At 47.4% G+C, this 9,009-nt stretch overlaps 1 long non-coding RNA gene across 3 annotated transcripts; it reads left to right on the forward strand.

Moving 5' to 3' along the window:
- Positions 1-6,429, forward strand: LOC122687992. 3 transcript variants are annotated; one of them, XR_006339288.1, is made up of 5 exons: positions 1-46; positions 120-349; positions 2,705-2,821; positions 4,390-4,542; positions 5,856-6,429. It is a non-coding gene; the product is annotated as an uncharacterized LOC122687992 (long non-coding RNA). The 3 variants fall into 3 exon arrangements; XR_006339286.1 differs by having other exon boundaries at positions 4,390-6,429; XR_006339287.1 differs by lacking the exon at positions 2,705-2,821 and having other exon boundaries at positions 4,390-6,429.
- The last annotated feature ends 2,580 nt before the right edge of the window (positions 6,430-9,009 follow it).

The following is a 9,009-nucleotide window of genomic DNA, read 5'->3' on the forward strand; positions in this document are numbered from 1 at the left end:
GCGGAGGGGAGAGACGGACTGATACACAGCATCTGGTTAAAGTCAGGTAAGTAACTCTCTGGGGGGAAAAGCCTGAAGTCAGCTGCCAACCTCTTTCTCTTCCTAATGTGTTTTTGCAGATGGAGGAAAACTGCAGCCAATGCAGAAGTTTCAATTTTAGGAGATACTTGGGAGAAATGAGAGAGACGGAAACACTTTGTTCTGTCACTATCCTGTTAGCTGGGTGCCGATCGGAACATTTGGCATCATGAGCGGAGGGTGGACTTTGGCCAACCCCACGCCCCCACCAGGTGCAAAAATGCCAAAGGAACTTCTCCAGCCAGAAGATCCCCCGGAATGAAGGCTGAAGGTATGACCAGGACTAGAACGGGAAACTGAAGCCTGTTTCTGAGCATACACACCTTTCACCAGGGGCTCCCCTGGCCCGAGTGCATAGGCACCCCCCTCCCATTCCTAGGAGGGGCTCATAGCCCTGCCAGAGGAGCGGGAAGCTGGGGTCGAAAGGTCTAACTCCTGTGTGTGTGCGTGTGTTTCAATATTTATTTTTATTTATTTATTTGGCAGCACCGCGTCTTGGTTGTGGCATGCAGGATCTCAGTCTTCGTTGCAGCCTGTGGGATCTTTAGTTGCAGCATGTGGGAATAAGTTCCCTGACCAGGAATTGAACCCAGGCCCCCTGCATTGGAAGCACAGGGTCTTAGCCACTGAACCACCAGGGAAGTCCCCCTCTTGTAATTTTGTACCCTATGTATCTTGACCGTGGATGAGACATTTCATCCCCGGACCTTGGATTCTGCACATGTAGAGTGGAGACTATAATAAACACTTCGCCTGGTCCCAAGGTTCCCGTGAGGCTTTTCCTACACGCGATGGAGAAGCGCATGTCGGGGAGCAAAGTCATCAAAGTGCCCACTGTCCTCTGAGTCGAGTATGGAAGATGTGACTAAATGCTGGGAGCTTTTCAATGAGCCCCTATCCCCCTGTGAGGTGGAAGACCAGGTTAACGCCAGCCCTGTAATCTCAGCCCAATTCCACAGTTAGGAGGAGTTTTCTGTAGATAATTCAGTCTCTGCCTGAGTGTGTGAGCGGGACTCACTGTGTTCCCCGGGGGTAGAGGGGAGCAGGCTTGAGTCCACACGGGGTTTCCTGGATCCTCATCGTGTCTGCCACAGGGTGGCTGGTCTGGGCTGCTCCCTGGACTGTTGACCACTGAAGTTCCGCTTGTCCCATTCCTTGGCTTCAGGCCAGTGTTTGTTGCTGGGCTGGGTAGCTGGTGGTTTGTTTTCTGTCTTGATTGATCTGGAGCCCTGCCCACTTTTCCCCTTGGTTTGACCTGGGGGTCTCTGTTGGTGCCTTGAGCCCCTGGGTCGCCCCTGGAGTGTGGACCCCTGGGTCTCCCTTGGTGCTGAGCCCCTGGCTGTAATCGTGAGGTCAGGACCCTTAGCCCACAGCACCATCTTGCCCCCACCATGGTCATTCCTCTCTGGTATGTGCTCTAACCAGGTTCCACCCAGCATCTGTGCCTCCCCCCTCCAGGGTCACCCAGGAGATTCCAAGTTCTTTCCACACCACACAGGAACTGGGGGTAGCTCGGGAAAGCTAAATGCTAGCCCTTCCACTGTCTGACCACAGAGTACTGCTGAGTTTACTCTGATGTGGCCACTCCCACATGGGTGTGGGGAGCCTGTGTTTCATGCAGTCTGAAACGAGGGAGAGGCTTTGTGTTGATGAGATGGTTGGATGGCCTCACCAACTCCATGGACATGTGTTTGGGCAGTCTCCAAGAGATAGGGTAGGCCAAGGATGCCTGGCATGCTGCAGTCCATGGGGTCGCAGAGTTGGGCACAACTTAGCGACTGAACAACAACGAACATCTAACACACTTCCCGCTCAGGGCAGCCCAGAGACAGACAATCAAGCTCAATGTCTCAATAGCCTCTGTCTTCTTTCTTCTCATGGTCCCTTGGGACCAGAAATGGGCAGGCTTCCTGCCTCTACAATTCAAACCTCTTAGTCTAGTTGTCTTTGCAGTCCCGTGGACTGCAGCCGGCCAGGCTCTTCTGTCCATGGAACTTTCCAGGCAAGAATACTGGAGTGATTTGCCATTTCTTCCTCCAGGGGATCTTCCCAATCCAGGGATGGAACCTGGGTCTTTTGCGCCACCTGCTTTGGCAAGCAGGTTCTTTACCACTAGCGCCACCTGGGAAGCCTTAGTTGTCACTAGCAAAACCAGTTCTCACCTGCATGGAAGCAGTTCCAGGATCTGAGTCCTACTTACAAGCTTGGCTCTTTAGCAATTACGCTAAATGGGAGCTAAATCAATTTAGAAAATATTATTTCTCTCTCAACAAAACCTAGTTTTTACTGCTATTATGCCTCCAAAAAACCTATTTGGGGTCGGGAAAACCAGCATATTACCTATTCTTTTTTTTTTGCATTCATGCTCTCGAAGTCTGAAGGTAGGCTTATGTCTCTGAGAAAATGGGAAAGTGAAGGGATGGATCAACCCACGAAACACAAAAGCGAAAAGTGTGTTAGTAGTATTCCAGACATGTCATCCCTCTTCCAACCAGATAACCTTTGGCATTCTTTCCAACTCAGAAGGATTCAACTCTTAAGATGGAGCTTGAGAGCACAGTTTGGAAAGTATGACATAGTTTCCAAATGTGTCCATATATACTAACTCGATTCTTTCTGCTATTAGATTTCCAAAGTACTGGCCCCTCTGAAATCTGCCTGAGGCAACTTGAACTTAGATGAATGGCCATTAAACATGCTGATGCTGAACAAGGCTGCACAGCGTCCAATGACATCTCTGCTGGTAAAAAACTGTCTCATGATTTATTCTAAAACATTGGCCTTGAGCTACTTTCCATTCTCTAATGTATTACTTTGGAGGTTATAAATCAGAGTCTACTTGCTGTGGTCTTTCACTTGGACAACTCATTTGACCCTCCCACCACCCTCCCTACCCCCCGCCCCCCGCCCAGTCATTGTACCTCTTTAGGGAAGAGCCCACTGGGAAAGGAATTAGAAAAGATGGGTTCCTCAGCTGCTCAAGTTGGGCAAACAACAACTCTACTACAGAAAACGAATTGACCAGCTTGTAATTTTCTGACCTTCCCATGAATTTGATGTTGGCATCTAGCGTTGGAGAAATAACCCATGTCGAGCAAGGCCACTAGGTCGCTCATCAGAGACACTAAATCAGCTCATGTTCATTTGCTGTCTGGTCTGATGCCAGGTCCCTCCACCAAGCGAGATCAGTCCACCAGATGAGCACCGTCTCTGAGTCCAGTACTACATTATGCCCAGTAAGGATCACAAAAAAAAAGTAGGGCAGAGTCCTTGACCTGAGAAACTCACAGTCTAGTGGAAGAGATAAACAGTGAGACAATGAGAAAACAAAATTAAACACTGAACTTCATGGAATCTTCTGTGGGAACAATAGGAATCCAAGAAGGAGGAATAGTCTGAGAAGACATCATAGACAGGTGGGACGTCTAGACTGGGACATAAACGTGAGAGAAGAGCAGTAACAAGAGGAGGAGAATAATAGTGAAGTCACAAGACAGGAAGCTGGATGTGTGGACGTGGTCTGGGGGCTGTGAGGAGCCCCGCCTGGCAAGAGGAGAACAAAGAGACAGAGCATTGGCAGGAAAATGGCTGTCTAGGACCTCCCTGGGGGCCCAGGGGTTAAAACTCCACTCTTCAATGCAGCGGTTGTGAGTTCAATCCCTGGTCAGGAAACTAGGATCCCACATGCCATGCGGGGAAGTCAAAAGGTAAAAAAGAAATAGATAATAAAAGCCAAAAAAATGGCTGGAAAATGGAGGGTCTAGACCATGAAGATGTCAACCAGAGGGCTTGTGATAGACAGCGGGGTGCCATGTGTAGGAACACAGCATGGGATGAGATGGGATGAAGATGCTATGCTTTCAGGATGCTTGGGGACAAGATAGACCATATTGTGGGATGTGTCTGAAGCTGGAGGGGCCACTTTCTAGTGACTTGACTGGACAGTGTATGTGAAGAGGAGGGAAGAGGGAGAAGCAAGTTCTAGATACACACACAACCAAGAAATAGGAATCCCTGATAATTGACTGGATAAGGGACACAAGGGAGAAGGAACTTTGTGGTTTTTAGTATTGGAAATAGTAGCAATAGTGGTGCCTATTGTGAAGAAAGCCCTGAGGGACTTCCCTGGTGGTCCAGTGGTTAAGACTCTGCACTTCCACTGCGGGGGTCACAGGTTCAATCACTGACTGGGAGACCACAGTCCCACGTGCCAAGTAGTACAGCCTGAAGAGAAAGAAAGAAGGAGCCCCATCTCATATCAGGGTGTTTGGTTTATTTCTTTTGTTTATCGGTTATTTCTATTGGTTCTAGATTGGCCTCATAGACGAAAGAATCCCCACGGACCCAAACGACGCCAAACATCTTGGCAATGTGGGTGGTTCTGTCTCCGGCAACTGGACCTATGGTTCTTCAAAAAACAACATGAGAAGTTATACACCTGCCTATCTCAACAGAAGGATGCAGGTGGGAGGCTCTAGAGCATGCAATTTTCAAATTCCTGCTACTTACTAGCTGTGTGGTTTAGGCAAATTGCAGAAACCTCTCTGTGTTCAGTTTCTTTGGCTATCACAATGGGGATAATAATGACCACCTCATAAATGAGGACCTTCAAAAAAAATAAATAAACGAGGACCTTCATGTTGAGCACTTGATAGTACAATGACTCAGCTTAGTCACGACTCAACAAGTGTTAGCTGTACTTCATTCCCATCAAATAAAACAATAAGCACTTAAACAATTTATAAAATTCAAAGCTTTTAAGAGAGGGTAAGATTTTTTGTAGACACAGTGGGATGGATTGGGAAAAGTATTGGACTTGGAGTCTGTCTTAATCTTATATCCAACACCCATCAGTTCTGTTACCCAAGGTAAGCCTGTTAACTGCCAAGAAGTCTCAGTTTATTTGCTTAATGTCAATAATAGCACACGTCCTGCCTTGCTATATGAGTCTGAAAATAAAAGATGATTCATGTGACGTTATCTGGCGGAAACGAAATGCTTTGCAAAGGAAACGTATCAATTAGTTGTTGTTATCGTTAGTATGTTAAAGAACCGTCCTTCATTTATCTGTGATGGTCAGAATGAAGACTCCATTCACTGGAAAGGCTTTCACCATGCCTCAAAATAGCATTCCAGCAAAGTCTTATTTACACAGGTTCCGTGATTTAATTGCCTCTGAGGACGTGGAGCAGCCCCTTGAAGAGAAGTGAAGTCTTGGGTTACTTTACGTTGGCCTGGGCTTTAGAAGCGGGTGGCAGTAACTCTGAATAGAATCAGTGTTGAACTGTACACATTTATGATTTATTTTGGTTAGAGCAACCCTCAGGGTAGGGTGGGATTTGGTGGGGTGGCAGTAGCCTGGTCTGGTCAATGATTAATCTGGGAATTTCCAGCTGTCCTCAGCCCTTTTAGGAAAAGCCCCAGCTGTCTTCAGAGCTAATGAATGTCCATCCTGAATGAATCTCCTGGAAGCTGCCCACCCCCGGTTCTCCGGGGCCCAGCAATGCTGAGTGGTTAGTATGGATGGTTCATAGGAAAACAAAGCTTTGAAAGGCAGGACAGAAACAAATTCTGACTTGACCTCAAGCTGCTCCCGAAGCCCAGGGTTCATGTTTCCCAGGCTGCACATCAATCTCAGCTCCCCAGGCTGGCGAGGTGGGAAGAGAGTTCACAGTGCCCTTCAATCAGGGATGGTGCTGGAGGCAGCAAGGACGAGCCGCTCGTTATGTGAGCGAGTTAGGAGTCTGTTTCTTTAGTCTTTTTGTGTTCCTTTACAGAACTTAGTTTGACAACGGCCTTGGACCAGCATGAAGCAAAGATTCTGAGTCGACATCAGCTTCACCTGGCATTTCAGAAAGATACCCCTTGCATGCCACTTCCTTTCCTTCCATTGTTTATCTCTGCAGCTTCAATCTCATGGAGGCGATATTCATTTACTTAGGGGCTCAATTTAGGTGATGAAAATTCTAACTGTTCCTGGTGGAGAGGGCACATGCCTCCTAGCTTTTGCTCTCAATATCCACTTGCTGTGGCCATCGTGCTACACCTCAGCCGTAGGACCAACCTGAAGTCAGGGGAATGCTTTCCACCCTTGAGGTGCAACTTACAGCTCCACAAGCCAGCACACATCCTTGGCCTTCTTCCTTGTGGCCTGTGGCATCATTAGTGGATAGATCTGGCTTCAGTTTAGCTCAGGCCTTGGGGATCTGAGCACATGGCTCTTCCTGCCACTTCCGCTTCCCAAGAGTCCTCATATCAGCAACCTTTGGGAATAAAGTGCTCTTAGAGCACCTGAAAAATAAAAAGTAGATGGCACTAGTGGTAAAGAACCCACCTGCCAAGGCAGGAGATGGTAAGAGACACAGGTTCAATCCTTGGGTCGGGAAGATCCCCTGGAGAAGGGCATGGCAACCCACTCCAGTATTCATGCCTGGAGAACCCCAAGGATGGAGGAGCCAGGAGGGCTACAGTCCATAGGGTCATAAAACGTCAGACACGACTGAAGTGACTTAGCACGCATGCACACATGGTACATTTGTGTGGGACTCTTTCATTGCACAGAATATCAAGGTGAGATTTGGAAATTATAATTAAAGTACACGTTTCATGCTGTTAACATGGATCAAAAGATAAGGAACCGCTAAATAGGTTCTTGCCACGGGTTTTCAACTGACAGACTTTCAACTGACTTTGCTCTCTCCAAATCCTTTAGTTAATGTTTCAGGAGGGGGTCAGAAATCTGCCTTCTAGGGATTTCCCTGGTGGTCCAGTGGTTAAGAAACTGCCTTGCAATGCAGAGGATGCGAGTTTGATCCCTGGTCCAGGAAGATCCCACGTGCCACAACTAGGACCCGACAGCCAAACAAGTAAATATTTTCTGAAAAAGAAATCTGCCTTCTCCTCTAAAAGCATAAGCATTTCTTTGTAAGTGTATGATATTCAAAATAAAAATATATTTGCATTTGAAATTTATCTCTGTTTAAGTGGACTCATCACATTAACATCCGATGTGATTACTGTCTTCCCCGCATGCCTGGCAATGAAGCTGTAGTCTTTGCTCTTCCGGCATCATGGATTTAGACAGAGGGAGCAGAGCATTCTGAGGGATTTATAAGAAGATCCCATTTCTCTTGCATCACGAGGTTTTCGGTAAAGAAAACTGCACCTTTTTGACTCTGAAAATAGCTACCTTGTAAAAATTAAAAACCCTGAGAGGTTCTAGCATTAAAGCTCTGGTAAGTAGCAAAGGAGCAAAAACAGATTTGGTCCCAATGAACCCTTTCGTCTCAAAGTGGCCAGACATCTAGCTCTGCATTCCCGATGAATTTGGAGAAGTCGATTTCTGCAAAGACAATTTTATACAGCAGTTCCAATCCAGGGAATCACGAGAGGATGAGACATCATCCTTTCTTCTTGAATAAGAAGGCAGTTTGGCACCATGATGAATGTGGTTACAAGCAGCCTTCTGCTGCTGTGGGCTAAAGACCACCTCATTCCAGGCCGGCCAGACAGAAGACGGATGGTAACATTGAGTCTCAGATGCTACAAACCATGTCGTCGGCAACGACAAGAGCACAGCTTCTCCTCATTCTCTTCCAGGTGCCTCTCCATCCGGAGACTGGAATGTTCCTGGATTTTGAGAGGGTCGCTGGATACTTTCAGGTTTAGAAATGAGCAGAGCAGCACGGCCTTTCACTGGGTTGCTCATCATTCACAGGGAGTATTTCCTAGAGCCTCAGATGCGGGCTGTGTAAGTATGTCTTAACCCCCATGTGGATGGTCAGCCCTTGGAGGTCTGTGCAAAGAAAACCAATACAGTCCAGTAAATAAACTCTCATTATAGTCGAATATCTTGTGCATCTAAAGTGACCGAGGGGGACTTCCCTGGTAGTCTGGGGGTTAAGAATCTGCATTGCAGGGCAGGAGACACAGGTTTGATCCCTGGCTGGGGAACTAAGATCCCACAGGCCGCAGAGCAACTAAGCCTGGCATGCAGCTAGAGAGTCTGTGCGCTGGATTGAAGATCCCATGTGTGCAACTCAGACCTGATGCAGCCAAATAAATAAAAATATTAAAAAAAAAAATAAAGCGACCTACGAATCTTCTTTCACTTTCTAAAGACATACTGCTGACTGACACAGCTTCCGAAGCAGGGAGGTCAGAGAAGCAGTCTACTGGAATGTCTTCTGTCTTTGGAGTCTGGTTGACCTTGGTCTGGAGTCTGGGGTCTGGATGAGCAGCTCCAAAGCCTGAGTGTCCTCTGAAGCTCTGCCTTCCTCCTGGCCTCCCAGAGTAGACTGCAGTCACCTTGAACTTGACCATTGGAATTGCTGCTCCTCCCTGCAAATGTTCCTCTAGCCTTTCACTACAGACTGCCTTGGCCAACTCCCAGTGACAGGTCCTACAGGTGACTGGCAGACCACTGTCTGTATTACAAATGTTAATGAAAGTGGACATGTTAGTCCCTCAGTCATGTCTGACTCTTTTGCAGCCCCATTTACTGTAACCTGCCAGTCTCCCCTGTCCATGGGATTCTCCAGGCAAGAATACTGGAGTGGGCCGCCATCCCCTTCTCCAGGGAACTTTTTCCCAAACCAGGGATCAAACCCAGGTCTCCTGCTTTGCAGGCAGATTCTTTACCATCTGAGCCACCAGGAAAGGGCCACTAATGTTTATGGGAGAATTGTATTAGTTAGAATAGGTTAGGTTGCTCTGTGATAACAAATGAACCCCCAGATCCCATTGTTGAACACAAAAAAGATTTATTTCTTGCATGTGTCTCACGTCCATTGCCAAGTCAAGGGTGTTGGGTAGGTGTGCGGGGAAAATCCCATTTCACGGTCACTCAAGGATCCAGGCTGATGGAGGCTGTACCCTCTGTAGCTGTAACATCTAGAACACGTTACTCCTTTGGTCTCCAGGGAAGAGAGA

Source organism: Cervus elaphus, chromosome 32, assembly GCF_910594005.1.
Source record: "Cervus elaphus chromosome 32, mCerEla1.1, whole genome shotgun sequence".
Taxonomy (NCBI): Eukaryota; Metazoa; Chordata; class Mammalia; order Artiodactyla; family Cervidae; genus Cervus; species Cervus elaphus.